Raw genomic sequence first — 20221 nt, 5'->3', positions numbered from 1 at the left:
AACAGTGTTCGGGAAAAATTAATTTCACAAACATCCATAGAGAAAATTTCTCAAAATAATGGCACTTTTTACAATTAAACTCTATTTTCTTGAATTTTCAAACCTAATTTTATCCTTCTTTGCATTTTTTTCACATGACAGAGACTTGCCAAACCAAGAGCTACCATGTATGTCCACTAGGAGGAGTGCTAATAAGTGAGAAAAGATGCTTAGATACTCTCTCTCTCTCTCTCTCTCTCTCTCTCTCTCTCTCTCTCTCTCTCTCTCTCTCTCTCTCTCTAAAAAAAGAGAAACAATATCACTATCACCAACTATTTTCATCATATACAAAACATCTTTACAACAAAATGTTGAGCTTGGAGAATCTCCAAGAAAAAGTCTTTTCACTTTCAAGGACCAAAGCTGACTAGATTTACTTCAATCTTTGACTTATTTTTCTTCTATTTCACTTCACCTTGCGCATTCTCCCACTTAAGTTTTAGTCCTCATGAAAACCAAGCAAACGTGTGAGCACAACCAAACTACCTTGTAGGATCTTCTCTCTCTCTCTCTCTCTCTCTCTCTCTATATATATATATATATATATATATATATATATATATATATATATATATGAAATCTCTTTTTAGAAAAGAAGTATATATATTTGTGAGAAACTCACTTGATAACTTTGCTGAGTTTTGAGCTTGCTCGGATAAGTTCGCTTGATGTTTGGTAGAACTAATCTCAGTAAATAATTTGTAGAGAGAGACAGTAAAGGAAATTCTTGGTAATGTGTATATGTGGGTTGCTCTGTGAATGGCAAGTATCCCAAGGATTTGTAAACAGAGACTGACGGTGGGGATGTTGAGATTCCAGAGAATTAACTTAACTAATATTAGGTGAGTGCCTCTCTGGAATGTAGCGCTACTAAAGTAAGTTTTACTTTGTGGTACTACAGCTGAGTTTTTCCTACGAATCATTTTTGGACAAATGTCATCTTGTTATACTTCTAATGAGTCTATGCTCAGTGTGTCAAAGAGAGAGAGAGAGAGAGAGAGAGAGAGAGAGAGAGAGAGAGAGAGAGAGAGAGAGAGAGAGAGAGAGAGTGCACCGGTTCACATGCTTTAGACAGTGTTCGAGAAAAATTAATTTCACAAACATCCATAGAGGAAATTTCTCAAAATAACGGCTTTTTTTACAATTAAACTCTATTTTTTTGAATTTTCAAACCAAATTTTATCCTTCTTTTTGCATTTTTTGCACATGATAGAGACTTGCCAAACCAAGAGCTACCATGTATGTCCACTAGGAGGAGCACTAATAAGTGAGACAAGATGCTTAGATATCTCTCTCTCTCTCTCTCTCTCTCTCTCTCTCTCTCTCTCTCTCTCTCTCTCTCTCTCTCTCTCTCTCTCTCTCTCTCACACACACACACACACACACACACGTCCTGAGTAGACACAAGCTCAAAAGATATTGAAATGTGCCGCAAACAAATTACGGCCTTCTAGACATTTGCTAAATTTTTCCAAACAATGATCCAAAATGGAAAGGAGACGCATCTTCCATCTTTGTGAACTAAGCAATTCAATTGATCTATATTTAAGTTTCCAAAAAAAACATATTTTTGTTAGCAATGGTGACATGTATAAGGACAACTAGATTTGTATAATCATGATTGGGGAGCAATGGTGCTGACATTTATTGTTTGGGTTTAAAGAAAGTTCTCTCTCTCTCTCTCTCTCTCTCTCTCTCTCTCTCTCTCTCTCTCTCTCTCTCTCTCTCTCTCTCTCTCTCCCTCTCCCTCTCCCTCTCCTCTCTCTCTCTCTCTCTCTCTCTCTCTCTCTCTCTCTCTCTCTCTCTCTCTCTCTCTCTATGATATCTCTTTTTAGAAAAGAATTATATATATAGGTGAGAAACTTACTTGATAACTTTGCTCGGTTTTGCGCTTGCTCGGATAAGTTCGCTTGATAATTGGTTGAACTAATCAATAAACAATTTGTAGAGAGAGACAGTAAAGGAAATTCTTGGTACTGTGTTTCTGTGGGTTGCTCTGCGAATGGCAAGGATCCCAAGGATTTGCAAACAGAGATTGATGATGGGGATGTTGAGATTCCAGAGAATTAGCTTAACTAATCTTAGTTAGGTGCCTCTCTGAAATGTAGCGCTGCTAAAGTAAGTTTTACTTTGTGGTACTACTGCTGGATTTTTCCTGCGAATCATTTTTGGACAAATGTCAGCTTTGCTAGCAATGGTGACATGTATAAGGACGACTATATTTGTATAATCATGATTGGGGAGCAATGGTGCTGACATTTATTGTTTTGGTTTAGAGAAATCTCTCTCTCTCTCTCTCTCTCTCTCTCTCTCTCTCTCTCTCTCTCTCTCTCTCTCTCTCTATGATATCTCTTTTTAGAAAATAAGTATATGTGTGTGTGTGTGTGTGTGTGTGTGTGTGTGTGTGTGTGTGTGTGTGTGTGAGAGAAACTCACTTGATAACTTTGCTCGCTTTTGGGCTTGCTCGGATAAGTTCGCTCGAATTTTGGTAGAACTCAGTTACGACTATGTAATTGGGAACGAGGCAAGTTTGGCTTGTGAGAAATTTGTGCTTGTATGAGAGTTGAGGTTTCATGGATGAAACTTTGGTGTTATTAATTGATCTTTATAAGTAAAATTAGTTGAAGCACTACTTATTTGGTACTCCAATTATTCTACAAACCGACCACCAAAGCCTCAAGTATTTCATGACTCAAACCAAGCTTTCTAACAAACAAATGAGGGGGGCAAATTTTCTTTCGCAATTAAATTTCCATATTGCTCACATTGCTGATAAGCACAATCAAGTGGCCAATGCGCTTTCACAACAACCAAAAGTTAATGCGGTGTCTATAGCTACTCACAATGATCTATCTTCTATGATAGATGAGTATGCTATTGACCCTCACTTTAGAGACATAATGTCAGCTCTTGCTTTGGGGAAGAAAGAGGAACCATTCACCTTGCACGATGGTTATCTTATCCACGGCAATAGGCTATGTGTTACCCATCCCTTTGTGAGAAAGTTATATATGAATCCCATGCTCCTCCCTATCAGGGCATAGAGCCATTCAACCTATTCTATGAGGAGTAGAGATGTATTTCTATTGGCCTACCATGAAAGTGGACATACAAGAGTATGTTTCAAAATGTGTTTCTATCACGCACAAACGGATGGCCAAAGTGAGATAGCCAATCTTATGATACTCGATCTACTAAAGACTTATGTTACAGAAGTAAATCAACACTCACAATGGGAAAAGTACTTACCTTTTGTAAAGTATGCCTACAATGATATTGTACATACTTCTAAGGGAAAATCACCTTTTGAGATCATTGAGAGAAGACGTAAAAGTCCATTTCTAAAAGTACATGGAAAGATCTTCGTTGTCGATGAGTATAGCTGTGACCTACATTAATCTTCTCAAAAGATTAAGGAGGCTATATCCATCTCTCAACAAAGTCAAAAAGCTGCTACTGACAAGCAAAGAAGCACCTTAACGTTCAAAGAAAATGATGGGGTCTTACTTAAGTTTCCTAAGGCTCAATTAAGGCAAACGACGGGCAAAAGTCCTACGGGACATAAAAAGTACTATGCTAAGCTAGCAAAAAGATACTATGGTCCTTTCCAAATCTTGAATCCTATCAATGAGACGGCTTACCAACTCAAGTTTCCCAACCATTGGCTCATACACAATGCTTTTCACCTACAAAGGAGGGCCACCAAGTGAACCAACTATTGAGGACCCTTCCAAAGTTGAAGACCAAGAAGAGGTGCTACAACGGAATCTATTCTTTGGCATGAAGACAAGATACTACAACATGGTAAAATTATCCGACGGTATCTTATTAAGCTCAAAAATTATCCTTTTGAAGATGCTAGATGGATGCAAGGAACACAGCTTAAGGATAGTAATGAACCTTGTCGATGCTTACAATGCTACATTAGAGTAAGCACATGTACAAATTTATTTTAAATGACCAATGTTTTTGTCTTATAAGACTAGTTCTCTTTTTATTGTGCACAATATTAAATACTATGCATGCTTAGAATCGTGTTTGTGATGACGACGTCTCTCAAACACAAAGTAGAATTTGTCACTCTACTTGCGAGAATGAAATGGACTAAAGAGCAGACATGCTCACGGTAGCTATGTCTCGCAAGCACCAAATGGATTAGTCATCCATCTTGGAAAGATGTTGTAGGGTAAAAAGGGATGCTCTACCCGCCGCTAAGTAAGATTGACTAATGATAAGGCTTTATCTCTTCTACCTCATAGTTGAGGAAGACTGTGATTTCAAGAGAGAGGTAATGTCATAAAATCTAATATCTAACCAACCCAAATGATTTTCTTATATTAAACTGATCATTCAATGTGGGAGAATAAACGAGAACAAGGGTTAAGATATAGACATGTGCTTGTAGATCTATCTCAATATGGGGCCAATGTTAAAGGGCCCAAATGAGAGATGGTCAATCAAAGAGCAAGGCTAACCAATGAAGCATAAAGACCTTAGGGTTAGCTTCATTGAAGACCTCCAATAGTTAGTGTTAAAAGTCCTTTGACCTTAGGTAAGCTAGCTGTGCTTAAGGTGGGAGCCTTGAGGTGCTTGTCGTGCCTGATGATTGAGATGCTTGAGATGCTTGAAGTGCTTGATGATTGAGATGCTTGAAGTTCTTGTCATGCTTGAGATGCTAGGGCTGTACTTGAGGTGCTTGTGATGAGAACTAGGCCCAAGGTTGAGGGGCTTGAGGTGGCACAAAAGTCAAAGAAAATCCCTACAATGAGGGGACAAGCCATGCAAGAGGCGGGGGGGGTGGGGGGCTGGGGGGGCTGGACTACTCTCTCTCCCAAAGGGCACCCCTTGCCCAAGAGGCAAGTAGGACACATGTCAAGCCCCTATCTAGGTTACCCTCATGGTGTGCCTAAAGCCAATTGGTTGGCCACCCAAGGGGTTTAATGATAATTTAGTGGATTTAATTAATTGATTTATCATTTATCAAGCCCTCTCTCTCAAAGGGAAAACGGGGACACTTGTCCCAAGCTACCCTTGTTGCTTGGTATGACTCTTGCTTGTGATTGGCTAGGCCTGGATGGGTCCAATAAGCTTCAAGCATGAGCTACAAGGGGGGGTCGACCAAAGCAATTAGGGGGACCTGCTTGAGGTGTATACTCTCCTACACACACACTCTCATTGTGTGAAGTGAAAAGTGCAAGAGCTCCATCTCCTTCTCCAAGCAAGTAGAGAGGTTGAGAGCCTACACCAACACTCTTGGCTATGGAATTTAAATCCAATCAAGAGCCATGCTTCAATGCTTAAGCTTTCCATCTTCTCTATCTTCAATACTATGGTATTATGTATGCTAGCAAGAAGAGTGATGATAAGTGAGGAACTAGTTCTTTCTCCTATGAAATGTTTCTTCTTCCTCTTTCCTACCCTCTTTCCTTGCTAGCTCTCTCCACCTTCGAAGGTGTTTGAGGTCTTGGGACTGAGACTTGGGATAGTTAATGCTTTCCACAAATTTTATGTTATGCTCGTGATGCATGAAGCTTTCCATCTTAATTGCATCACATAGGTCACAAGGAGCACAAAGATTGTATTGTAACAAGTCTCTCTTGATGGGAAAAACTATAATACAAATGCCTATTGGAGGGGGACCGTTGGAGGGGGACCGGCTCTACATAAATCTGGTCCTCAAATGTTTTCATGTTCTCTAAATTCTCTCCCTTGCAAAAGTATTGTTCATACCAAGTATTGTTAATGCCAAGTATTGTTAATGCTAACTTCAATCATGTTCAACTGCTATGCTCACAAAGTAATTTCACAAACGTACTCTCTCTAATTTCTGCTACTCTCAAGTAAATAGGCCAATTCCATTACATTGGTATCAGAGCATTTGGTTTCTCTTTTCTTGCTTAAGAAGAGAGGTCCTTAAGTAGCCTATAAATGGTTGATTTTGTTCATTATATTAGGGTAAGTTGGACTGGGATCTTTTATCGGTCTTGTTGAGCTCACTATGTGGGATATGGTGCACACCTTAGGAGCTTTCGACTTAATAATGGGGTTTTTTTAGACTTGGCTATGGCTTTACCATTATTGATCCATAAGAAGTTTGAAAGGAGCTAGCCCTCGACAATTTTGCAGGCAATTTTGCAATATTAGACCCACTCCACTACTCTCTATAATTAACCACTTCGAGCCGTGGGTGTAGATACTTAAGAGCCAATTTTCAAAGGCTAAGAGGAGTGGCAACTAAGGTTTTGAATTTCCAAAGCATACACTAAGTACGTACAAAAATTTTGTTAACATGGCTCACATTAACCAAGAGAGTATAATGAACATTGATAGATTTGATTTTGCACATGAAGTTGCTAATGATGATGCTCCCATGTTTGTCAATTATCTCATTACTAGGTTGCAGCAAGCTATGGGCAACCTTGCGTTGCAAGCCAAAGTTACTCAATAACTTCACTCTTATGGGTTTCCGTTCCTCTCCAAGAGGCGAGAGAGCGTAGGAGGCCTCTTGAAGAGACCCCCAAAAGAAGACTCTCTCCCATACAAGAGGAGGAATCCAAAGAGAAAGAAAGCAATGAAACTTTAAGTTCCTCTGAAGATGTGGCTCCACAAAGTTGGTGGTCTAGACGATCCCAAACTCCTCCCAAGAGGAAAAGATCAGCACACAGTCCTTCTCCTTGTCATTCTGAAAGGGAAGAGACGAAACAAAGGAAGAAAAGGGCAAGAAAGAGGTCACCCTCTTCTCCTTCTTCTTCACCTTCCTCCTCTTCAGACAAAAGCTATGGCTATTCTTCTAGAGAATACAAGAGGGGAGGACATCATAAATCATACCATGCATGGCAAAAGTCATAACATCTCAAGAAGTTCAAGGACGGAGGAAAGAGTATCTCTTTTCTGACCTATGATGTCACCTTCGGTGCTACCAACAAAGTGTTGGCCTTCATCCAGCAATTTGATGCGGCCTTTGGAGATGAGGGCTTTACAAAGTCCTCCAAGCTACGTCATGTAGCTATGTATTTCCAAAAATCGGCTCGTCAATGGTGGGCTAGCCTTTGAGGCAATGGTGAAGCCCCAAAGACATGGAAAACTCTACAAGTTTCCATCATGAGGCAATTCCTTGCAGGCGATGGAAAGGACAAAGTGCTCACCAAATGGAGCAGTTTGAAGCTTCTCTCCCATGAGTCTATCCACAAATATGTAGACAAGTTTTGGGATTTATAACTCAAGGCTATTGTCTTCCAAAAGATAGAGTTTACCGAGCAAAAGCAACAATTTTGTGCGGGATTACCTGAAGAATGGCCGAACATGTCAACTCTCAATGGCCTGGTTCTATCACGGACGTAATCCATCACACCATGGTTGCTTCATGCATCAATTTCCAACAAGGGGCTAGACGAAATGTCAATCCCATGGAAAACAAAGATAAAAATGATGCAAAGGGGAAAACCAATGCCCAAAATTCTTCCCAAGGCACTTCCAACAACAACAACAACAATCGGTCCAAGGAGAAGGGAGTTTACAAAGACAAAAACAAACTCTCTCTAGAAGAAGTTGAAGCCTTTCTCAAGGACCATAAGTGTTTTAAGTGTGGGGAGCAAGGAAATGGCTATTGTTCTTGCCCCAAGAAAAACATTCACAATGAGACTCCTAGGGATTCCACTATAGAAGCTCCAAAACAGGATTGTCATTGCAAATGATTATCTCTCTCCTATGCTTGGGGAAAGGTAAGGGAGCATGATGCCTTCATCTTGTTTGACCCTGGCTATACTCACAACTTCATATCAATAGAGTTGGCCACCAAGTTGGGCATTCAAGCCTTCGAGATGGGAGATATTGTAACGATTGACACATCTTCCAAGAGAAATCCTCTGTTACTCCCTTGATTGGGAAGTTGAGGTCTTATGTCCAAAGCTATGTCGACAAGGAAAAAAAATTCATCTCTCCTCTCCAACATGAGGATGCTATCCTAGGGGCTCCATGGTTTGATCGCATGTCTGACAACATGAAGTTTCTCGAAAGGAGAATCTACTTTATCTTTAGGGGAAAGAACATGTATATAGATTCTAGTGAGTGTGGTCGTACTATACCACTTGTAAATCCTCCTGCTTTTGATAAATGAATGAAGAGCTCTATTTCTGCATACATGATTTTTGTCAAAGAGTCTCTAAAAGATCCTAATGTTTCATCAAATGTAAATGGTAGGAATCAAGAAGACTTAGACTTGTCTAACTTTTAAAAGGATTCCAAGATGTGTTCATCGATGATACCCATATGGACTTACCTTCAAAACGAGGGGATGATGACCATCTCATTGAGCTCCTTCTAGGAAGCTCACCACCTAACAAGCCTCCCTATCGAGTTTATCAACCTCAACAAGAGGAGATCATGAGGCAAGTACAAGAATTGGTTGACAAAGGGATGGTGAGACCTAGCTTTTCTCCCTTTTGTTCTCCAGTCCTTTTAATGCAAAAGAAAGATGGTACATACTGTATGTGTGTGGACTATCGAGCACTAAATCATATCACTATAAAAAAAAAATCTCGCGTGCCTCGGGTAGAAGATTTGTTTGAGAAACTACAAGGCTCTACCTACTTCATTAGGATTGACCTTAAAAGTGGCTATCATCAAATAAAGATAGTGGGATGAAGATATCCTAAAGACCGTGTTTCCCACAATGTTTGGTCTTTATGAATATCTATCATGCCTTTTGGCTTGACGGATGCCCCGGCCATGTTCAATTGTCTAATGGAGAAACATTTTAGACCCTACCGCAAATTCATTGGAGTGTTCTTTGATGATATCATCATCTACTCCAAGACATTGGAGGAACATAAGCAACATCTCCAAGTGATTTCTTAAGCATTGAGGGAGAAAATTCTTTTTCTCAACCAAAAGAAAAGCAAATTTTTCCTTCAAGACATTCAATACCTAGGTCATATTATCTCTCAAGATGGTATCCATATGGATCCATCAAAGTTGGAGGTAATAAAAGCATGGCCTAATCCAAGGAATCTATATGAACTAAGAAGCTTTATTGGTATGTGTGCATGCTATAGACGCTTCATAGAAAAATTCTTTCAAATAGCAAGACCACTACATGATTTAGCTAAAAAGAATGCTAAGTATGTATGGAATGCTAAGGAGAAAAATGCTTTTGATAAGCTCAAAGAGAAGCTTACTTCCCAACCAGTCCTCATGGTTTCGGATCTCTCAAAGCCATTTGAGGTCCAATGTGATACTCGTGGTGATTGCCTTGGAGCAGTTTTGCTTCAAGAAGGGCATGTCGTAGCATATGAGAGCCTAAGGCTCAATACAAATGAATGAGTCTTGGGTATTTATGAGAAAGAGATTTTAGCTGTTCTACATGCCCTAGACACTTGGAAGCACTACTTATTGGGGACTCCATTTATTCTACAAACCGACCACGAAAGTCTCAAGTATTTCATGACGCAAACCAATCTTTCCCACAAACAAATGAGGTGGGCAAATTTTCTTTTGCAATTTAATTTCCATATTGCTCACATTGTTGATAAGCACAATCAAGTGGCCGATGTGCTTTCACAACGACCAAAAGTTAATATGGTGTCTATAGCTACTCACAATGATCTATCTTCTATGATAGATGAGTATTCTACTGACCCTGACTTTAGAGACATAATATCAGCCCTTGCTTTGGTGAAGAAAGAGGAACCATTCACCTTGCATGATGGTTATCTTATCCACGGCAATAGGCTATGTGTTACACAATCCCTTCATGATAAAGTTATGTATGAATCCCATGCTCCTCCCTATGCAAGGCATAGAGGCATTCAACCTACTCTCCGAGGAGTAGAGACGTATTTCTATTGGCCTACCATGAAAGTGGACATACAAGAGTATGTTTCAAAATGTGTAGTATGCCAAAAGACCAAGTATGAAAAAGGGAAGTAACCTGGATTACTCCAGCCATTGCCTATTTAAAATTCACCATGGGAGAGTATATCCATGTATTTCATCTTTGGATTACCCAAGTCTATCCATGGGAATACGACAATATGGACAATAGTGGACAGATTTAGCAAGCAAGCACACTTTATTCCTGTCAAAAAGACTATTAAGGCACACCAAATGGAAACTCTCTTTAGATCACAGATTTTCACACACCATGGATTACCAACATCCATCGTGTCAGATAGAGATCCTAGAATGACCAGTAAGTTCTGGAAAGGTCTCTTTGAAAATCTAGGAACAAGATCGAATCTCTCTTTGGCCTATCACCAACAAACGGATGGCCAAAGTGAGATACCCAATCTTCCAATACTCAATCTACTAAAGACTTATGCTACAAAAGTAGATCAACATTCACAATGGTAAAAGTACTTACCTCTTGTAGAGTATGCCTACAAAAATATTGTACATACTTCTATGGGAAAAGCACCTTTTGAGATCATTGAGGGAAGACCTAAAAGTCCCTTGCTACTCAAATTACATGGGAAGATCTTCGTTGTCGATGAGTATAGCTGTGACCTACAAGAATCTTCTTAAAAGATTAAGGAGGCTATATCCATCTCTCAACAAAGGAAAAAGTTTTTGCTGATAAGAACGGAAGGGCCTAAATGTTCAAAGAAAATGATTGGGTCTTACTTAAGTTTCCTAAGGCTCGATTAAGCAAAACAACAATCAAAAGTCCTACGGGCCATCAAAAGTGTTATGCTAAGCTAGAAAAAAGATAGTATGGTCCTTTCCAAATCTTGAAGCCTATTAATGAGACAGATTACCAACTCAAGTTGCCCAACCATTGGCTCATACACAATGCTTTTCATGTGAGCCTACTCAAGCCCTACAAAGGAGAGCCACCAAGTGAACCAATTATTGAAGACCCTTCTAAAGTTGAAGACCAAGAAGAGATGCTACAACCCGAAGCTATTCTTCGGCATGAAGACAACGTACTACACTCGGGGGGTTCACTATGTGTAAAACTACCATATCACGTGCATTCAAGACATGTTTGTAAAACCCTTTATTTGTGAATTTTGTTAGGAATATAATGTACCCTTTTCTTTTAAAATATGTAAGTTTTTTTCAAATTTGTAAAAACAATGCCCTTCTGTATATATATTTTGTAAGTTTCAAGAACTTTAAATACCCTTCTGTTGAACTCATGTGATAGGTTATATTTTTATTAGGTGACCTCCCCGGGGTACTACAACATGGTAAGATTATCGGCCCTGGTATCTTATTAAGTTCAAAAATTATCCTTTTGAAGATGCTAGATGGATGCAAGGAATATAGCTTAAGGATAACTTTATGAACCTTGTCAATGCTTACAATGCTACATTAAAGTAAGCACATGTACAAATTTATTTTAAATGACCAATGTTTTTGTCTTATAAGACTAGTTCTCTTTTTATTGTGCACACAATATTAAATACTATGCATGCTTAGAATCATGTTTCTGATGACGACATCTCTCAAACACCAAGTAGAATTTGTCACTCTACTTGGGAGAATGAAATGGACTGAAGAGCAAACATGCTTGCAGTAGCTATGTCTCCCAAAAACCAAATGGATTAGTCATCCATCTTGGAGAGATGTCATAGGGTAAAAAGGGATCCTTCACCCGCTAAGTAAGATTGACTAATGACTAAGGCTTTATCTCTTCTACCTCATAGTTGAGGAAGACTATGATTTCACGAGAGAGGTAATGTCATAAAATCTAATATCTTACCTATCAAAATGATTTTCTCATATTAAATTTAATGTGAGAGAATAAACAAGAACAAGGGTTAGGATAGACAGGTGGTTGCAGATCTATCTCAACACGGAGCCAATGATAAAGGGGCCCAAATGAGAGATGGTCTATCAAAGAGAAAGGCTAACCAATGGAGCATAAAGACCTTAGGTCTAGCTTTGTTGAAGACCTCCAATAGTTAGTGTTAAAAGTCCTTTGACCTTAGGTAAGCCAGGGTTGTGCTTGAGGTGGGAACATGGCCCAAGCTTGAGGTGTTTGTCATGCCTGATAACTGAGATTCTTGAAGTGCTTGATGATTGATATGCTTGAAGTTCTTGTCATGCTTGAGATGCTAGGGCTTTACTTGAGGTGGGAACCCAACCCAAGCTTGAGGGGCTTAAGGACCAAGCTTGTGGTGAGAACTAGGCCCAAGGTTGAGGGGCTTGAGGTGGGAACCCATCCCAAGCTTGAGGGGCTTAAGGACCAAGCTTGTGGTGAGAACTAGGCCCAAGAGTGAGGGGCTTGAGGTGGCATTAAAGTCAAAACACATCCCTACAAGGAGGGGGCAAGCCATGCAAGAAGGGAGGATGGCTTCTTGAAAAACTCTCTTTCTTAAAGGACACCCCTTGCCCAAGAGGGAAGTAGGACACATGTCAAGCCCCTAGCTAGGTTACCCTCATGGTGTGCTTAAAGCCTATTGGTTGGCCACCCAAGGAGTCCATGATAATTTAGTGGATTTAATTAATTGATTTAGAATTTATCAAGCCCTCTCTCTCAAAGGGAAAAGGGGGACACTTGTCCCAAGGCTACCCTTGTTGCTTGGTATGACTCTTGCTTGTGATTGTCTAGGCCTGGAGGAGTCTAATGAGCTTCAAGCATGAGCTACAGGGAGGGTCAACCAAAGCAAGTAGGGGGCCTACTTGAGGGGTATACTATCCCACACACACTCTCATTGTGTGAAGTGCAAAGTGCAAGAGCTCCCTCTCCTTCTCCAAGCAAGTAGAGAGGTTGAGAGCCTACACCAACACTCTTGGCTATGGAATGCAAATCCAACCAAGAGCCATGCTTCAATGCTTAATCTTGCCATCTTCTCCATCTTCATTACTATTCTATTATGTATGCTAGCAAGAAGAGTGATCATAAGTGACGAACAAGTTCTTTCTCCTATGAAATGTTTCTTCTAAGTTTTTAATAAGGCATGTTGTTTTAACTCAAGATAATTATACTTTTGATATGATTTTGAGTGTTTGCGCTTAGTTCTCTAGCATGATAGAATGGTATCATATCTTTTGAGATTCTACTCTTATCTCTAATTAATGACCATATTTAGATGATTGTACAGTATACCACCATCTAAATATGGTCATTAATTTGAGACAAGAGTAGAATTTGAGATAAGAGTAGAGCCAAGGCTTTGTCCACTCATTCACAGATGAGAAAGGGAATGCTACACAAGACCAGGACGAAATGGCTAGGATGATGCTTGATCCCCTTAGCCAAATCATTGGCCTACCAGAGACTCGCTCTCAAGAAGTGGATGAAGCCAAAGTGACCTTGCTCGAGAGACATGAAAGTTAAGCCAATCGTCTTGAGATGGCCTTCTCTTAATATGAATGCTCACTTGCATTGCAATCTCTTGGCAAGGAGAAATCCCCTGGTTGGGATGGTGTGACCGCTGAGTTCTTCATTGAGTTCTGGGAGGACCTCAAGGTACCATCAAGTGTATGGCTAACCAGGCTCTGGTCAAGGGGTCCTTGTATCTCAATGTGAAACGAGGGCTTGTCAAGCCTTTCCCAAAATAGGTTTGCTGCTTGCAACTTAAGCATTGGCATCCCATAACTATGATGTGAAAGAATACAAAATCATTGCCAAGGCAGTCGCTCTAATAATGGCACCCCTCCTTGAAAAAGTCATCTCTCCTCATCAGCACGGGTTTATCAAAGGAAGGTCAATATATGACAACATCTTGATAGCAATGGTTGGCATTGAGTACGCACCCTTCATAAAGCAAGAGTGCATTCTACTTTAGCTAGATCAAGACAAGGCTTGTGATAGGATTGTGTGGTCCTTCATTGAAGATGTCATGAAATCATTGGGCTTTGGGCCGCACCTTTTTCAACTTATACACACTCTCGGTGCAGGTAGCCTATCAAAGTTCTTATTCCATGATAGAGTTGTGGGCTCCTTTGAAGCCAAAAGATCAATCAAGCAAGGATGTCCCCTAGCCCCACTTCTCTTTGCTATCGGGTCACATCCTCTGATAACGATGCTCAAAGTTGCTACTGAGTGGGGGGAAATACAAGGGTTAACTTTACCCGGTAACAGTCGGCTCCCAGCCAAGATTTTTGTGGACGACTCCCTCCTCTTCTTGAAAACCTACCCTCAGGTCCTCAGGAAGGCCTTTGAGATTGTGCAAGCATTTGATGTGGCTTTTGGGTCAAAGTGTAGTATTGAGAAGTCGAGACTCATTTGATCCATTGGTCTGGTCAGGGGAGATTGTCTCTAAAGGTAGGACTTTTAGGCATTTGAGGACCCCTTAGGGGTGGACGCTACTCACAAGCAATGGTTCCAATGGGTCCTTCAAAATATTCAAAGGAAAATGAGAAGGTGGGAGTATGTGTTGCTTCCCTTCTAGAGTCGGGTCCGAGTGATCAATTCATTTATATGCTTCCTTATATTGCCTTCACCAGTCTGCTCTTGAGAATAGCTAAATGTAACTCGAAGGAGTTTATAAAACCAGGTAAAAGATTCTTATGGAGAAACAACAATAAAGCCTCAGTGTCGTGCCAATGGGCAAAGTGGGAAGGTATCGCTTGACCATTGGTCCAAGGTCGTCTTGTAATTCTCAACCCTGATGTTCATGTTGAGGCCCTGTGTGCCAAATTTGTGGTCTCAAAGACCATTCTTGGGCTATCATGACCAAGGATATGATTGACAAGGCAAAACTTTGTTGAAGGTGGTCAGTGGAAAGGGATCGAGGTGCATGACAAACTTTTAGCCCCAGGGTGGGCTAGCTTAAGACTGAGTGGCATCACAGAGAGCTCGTGTGAAAGTGCAATAGAGCAATAGGGGCAATGGAATGGGTTTAATTAACAAGATACTTCTAGAACTCCATCTCGCACTAGTCCCCCTAGCTATCTTTATTCACAAAAAAAAAAAAAACTAAAGTTCTAGATGCAATTTTGACTGGCTCTCAACATGAGCTTTTAAATTAGTTTTTGATTCAAGAAATCCCTTGGTGATTTGGCTAAGGTCTCATGCTTTTTGGATAGTGTTTTGATGCCTGAATCTATGGATTGTGACTGTGAACATGATCACTCTATAAGCTATTGGAATTTGGCGATAAACATTATCACATTCTGGTATATGTATTCTCATATTCTATTTTCCATGCCCTATACTACATATATCCCACCAAAATGATACTTATCAATCAAAATATTCATGGTCTTTGGTCATATGCCATAAAACCTCATGTGAGTGTCTCTAGAGAGATGGCCATAAGGGGACCTTTTGAAAATATGGTCATTATACAAACAAAATGCTCAAAAAAATTCAAGATCTAAATAGGCACACACAATTGGTATTTATTGATAAATTGTTTGCTACATTGGTATCGGAATGATGTTGGGAATCTTGCTTCCCAACTGCATCATTAGGGGAATACGGCTTTAGAATGCATGTGAGGTGATGGCGTAATCGTTTTGGGTATCGTGCCTTGCTAATTATCTCTAGGATTGATCTTATACATTAATTGAACTTAAAAAACTATTGTATTACATCAAATGTTAAGTATGGAGCCTGATTTACTCCTTGTAATTTTTTGTATTAAAAACACACATTTGTAAGGCCCCCATTATGAGGAGAAGCAATCGTGCGTGAAGAAAAATCACTCGCCAAAAATAAAAATCACTCGTCGAAAACCAAAATTTTCACCCCAGTCTCGACCCCAAGCTTAAGACTAGCTTCACCGGAATATTCCTTTTTGTCAAAATATTATGGCCTGACGGCGGCCAAAAAGTAGTCGAAAAACGATCGTTTGGTTGGCCGATTGGCCGGTGGCCAGTAGTCAATGGCCGATCCGAAAGTCAATGGCTGGTGTCCAGTGACCGAATTCAAAAGCAGACTTGTCTTCTCAAGGGCAGCCACACATGGACGGATTGGAGGGTCCAATTTGGACTTATCTACACAAGGGCGGCTACACATGGCTGCCTCTCATGAGAGAGGGCAGCCCTTTTGGCCTATAAAAGGAGGCCTCTTCTACACACAAAAACGGATTGTGAAGCATTGTGGTGCATTGTGAAGTTCGTGTGAGGTGGTGAGAGTGAAGCAAGGCAGGAGCTCTATTAAGGGTATAATCCCTTTGTAGCTTACTTCTTGTTTGAAGTACTAAAGCCATTTAGTGGCTGCTTTCCCGTGGATGTAGCCCACATTGGGTGAACCACGTATATCGTGTGTACTCTCTCTCTCTCTACTCTACTCTATAATCTCTTATGTGTGCAAATTATCTCTCTCCATTAAGTAATCTACTCAATTATCTACTTATCTAAGTCATATTTCCTAACAACTGGTATCAGAGCAAGGTTTGCTTGTAGCTAAATTATCTCAAGGAAAGGATTCCTTGAATTGAGTGGGAGTAATGGCGGAGGAAGGGAAGCTCAAGATCAAGAAGTTCAACGGCAAAAACTCCCAACATTGGAAGATTGTTTGGCGGACGAAGCAACAAGCGGCCGTTTCCAGAGAAGGGTCATATTTTTATGAGAAACCTTTATAAAATTCTTTTGTAAGAGAGCATCTCTAAGACGAGAACTTGTCAAAGGATTTATGATTATTCTTCTGGGAGCAATTGTATATTAGAGAGCTAGTTAGAAGTTTAGGAGCTTTTGGCCGGATAAGCCATTTGTAAAAGACCTAAACTATAAAGGTCATTTTTTTGTAAGTTTGAACATTATCTTTTTGATGAAAAACTGAGAAGACAGCGTACGTTTGAGAGCTCCTTCTTGCTCCAACTTGTAATCTTCACTATTGTGGCTACGGTAATCCAAATTCAGATTCGTTTATTGCATTGTGTTCCTCTTACTTTGCTCTTCCATTCAAGTGTAATCGTTCAAGATTCGGTGTAGGTTTTTAACTACAAGTTTGAGACCTTAAATCGTTTTTTTGAGTGTCTATATGCGTATTTTATGTTGTTTTGACCCTAGGGGAGGCTTTAGGGACCCTAAAACAACCCATTAGGATCACCTGTTCGCTGTTTTTGCTGACTTTGGGATGAACGATCACGATCTTTGTACCTCTCCAGAATGCTGTGATAGTGATAGGATATGATCCTGATAGTCCCTTGTAGCTTCCCTTCAAGTTTCGTGCTATTCCGAATAGATTTTCATGGTAAACGGGCGTGACGACTGTAGAGTTGTGTAGAAGGACATAGTCAGATTACTTGGTGATAGTGCGTTTGATTTGCTTGTAGAGTTAGTAGATGCATCTCATCGAGTTCACTTCATTAGGATTGACACCCTAGTGAGTTTCCATGCCTCATGTGGTCGCTTCCCTTGTATTGATAAATATGTTGATGCTTGAGAGCTATGCTATGGACGTCCGTCGCAGCGACCCGCAAACATTGGCGCTGTTGTCGGGGAATGCACCTTAGGTGATGAGTGACCGAGTACGCAGTTAGATTCTTTAAAAAGAAGATCAATCCACAAATCCATTTTACACCTCAGTTAGGCTGCTAGACAGGGGTTTAGAGCTTAGTGGAGTCTAGAGTCAATGGACCGGCTAGATCCTCTGTTAGGAGATTTAAGGAGCTGCGAGTGAGAGTGTTCAAAGCATTTTTGCTCTTTAATTTCTCTAATTCGATTGAGTACTGAAATCTCATCTGAAATTCGTCGTGTTTGTTTTGTTTGATTTATTTACTTATGTTCTTTCATTCTGTACTTAGGAGTAGGATAAGCAAATCACATTCCAATCAGATTTGGGGCAAAAGTTGGAGTCGAGAAACCAGAAAACCATAACTTTGGCAAAAAGGCCATAAGACTCTGAAATTTTGAAAATCTGACCAAACAGAGCTGAAATTGATTCAAATCACAAAGTGGTAGCACCAAACACTGGGAAATACTTGTCAGAGGGAGCAGACCAAATTTCATCAGATTTGGCCCAAGTACTACAATCGCGATCGGTGTACCTATGTGCCAGATTTTGACCAGATTTGTTGTGTGCCTTCCTGATAAGATTCTAAACAAGTTTGTCTAAAGCAACAACACCCAAAAACATCAAAAATCAAGGAAATCAGACCACTTGGGTAAAACTATCCTGACAGGCCCAGAAAGTGCAAAATATTGGCTTTTGATGATCCAAATGCAAAAAGACTTGGGGAATATCTCTAAAACATTAGTGTCTATAGGCATGCCAAATTTGGTCTAATTTGGGCTCAAAAGTACGATCGCGATCGGTGTACCTAAGTGCCAGATTTTGACCAAATTTCATATGTGTGATCCTCAGGTGTATAAAAACATAAAAGTCTAAAGGACCTAGAGAAACCTCAAAATACCTGTCAAACCATCTGAATACAGATCCAAGTCAAAAACTGCTAAACTGGCATAGAAATTGACTTTTAGTAGACCAAAACACATCAAAACTGGGAAGAAACCATAAAGAGGGATAGCCTGTACACAGGACAACCCCAGATAGCTTCCAAATCCCAAATCAAGCACCAAAATCAGATCAAACTGACAGATTCTGGAAAACAAACACTTCCAACCAAGAACTAGTAAAAGCTTGACTTTTTAGAGTCTGAATACAAAAGTATCAGAGAGGTAGCCTTAAAATAGCCTAGTGAACAAGCTGGTGAAGTTTCATCTAATTTGGGCTCAAAACTACGATTGTGATCGGTGTACCTCTGTGCAAGATTTGACTCATTTTTTACCTATTCATAGACCTAAACTATTTAACATATCAAGAGTTGTCAAAACCCAAATTGGACATACTGCCAACAATCTGCAAGCAAAATTGTGTTGAAGTCATTGTGAAAGTGTTGAATCTGCTGACAGTTGGAATGATATAGTGATCTCATAGCCATCAAGTGTATTCATTTGCAGAGACCGGTCAAGTAACAATCCATGCAGTCGCATGAGTTGGAAAATCACTCCATCTCCAGGTAAGAGGTTTGGATTCAGTCAGTAAATCCCACTTTCTTCATGTTTTTGAGATCAGAAAAACAAATCAACATCCAACACCGAAATTTAGCGGATCAAGCAAGTTTTTTATCAACGGAGGAGAGTGTAAACCAAGGTGTAGTACGACCGTTAGAGCCGATCCTTGAAGAAGGCATCTCCGATACTTCTTTAGAGAGATCTTACGAGTATTTCACAGAACACTTGGGACAATTAAAACTAAACGAAAGAGAAAACATGGCAGCAGGACCATCAGACCCTTCGGCCACAATGAAGCTATTGTTCATCAAGTATCAATATGACAACAAGCAAGGTGCCAAGATATACAAATATGGTATTGACCGCTACTGTGTGAAAATAGAAGATAGACCAAGTGAGTTTAGGGACATAGTGCCTGTGAGCTATAGCGGAGATAGGTACCTAGATGACGAGGGTATCATGTACTTGGTAGTCCTGAATCCTAACATTGTAAACAAGTGGGGATTGATGGGCACGAAAGCCAAAATAGATGAGGAACATGAGGAGAAGGCACCAACAGTAAGCTTCCCTAATGCGAGGTTAAGGCGAGAAACGAAACTTTGAAAGTCAACATGGATAATGTCTACTTGGGGTTATACAAGTATAGTAATGGAGAGCAAGATCTCTATTATAGATGCGACGAACCCTACGTCGGAGAGATGACTGAGCGGAAAAGACTTTAGGTCTTCACCTACACAGAGAGAGCAGAAGCGAAAATCGCCGCATACGACAAATATGGAAGATGATACGTAGCAATCAATAAAAAGGAGTTGGAAGGATATACGTACTTTGGGGGACCACTCCACCAGTATTATGTCACTCCAAGCCCACTAAGACCAGCACCTACAACTGCCGTGCTAGACCCGATGACAACAAGTGGAGAGAGGACTCATGTAGTTGATTCTTTCAGTCGACCTCAGTATTCTATGCCAAGCCCCATGGGAACGTTACATTCCAGAGAATCAATGGCTATGAATTGAGGAAGTGCGGTTCCTATCTCTATACATACTGCAGTAGGTCCCACATTTGCAGCCACACGATCACATTTGCCTCCTAGTAGTAGATTCGAGGCAGGGGAGCCAACGAGAGCAAACCACGACATCCATGATGCACGAGAACGATTAAGTCAAGACACGGGAGCAATGAGGCTGATCGCAGACCATAGATGGATTAGGCCATCCCAAGTAGCGAAGTGCATGCCAAAGAAGTATAGCGGATCAGGGGATCCATATGCCCATGTATCGCTCTTCAAGCAAGTCTTAAGAGCATAGCAGATCATTGATTTCCA

This window comes from Adiantum capillus-veneris, chromosome 18 (assembly GCF_014529385.1).
Source record: "Adiantum capillus-veneris isolate H3 chromosome 18, ASM1452938v2, whole genome shotgun sequence".
NCBI classification, from domain to species: Eukaryota; Viridiplantae; Streptophyta; class Polypodiopsida; order Polypodiales; family Pteridaceae; genus Adiantum; species Adiantum capillus-veneris.
This window is presented reverse-complemented; position numbering follows the sequence as displayed.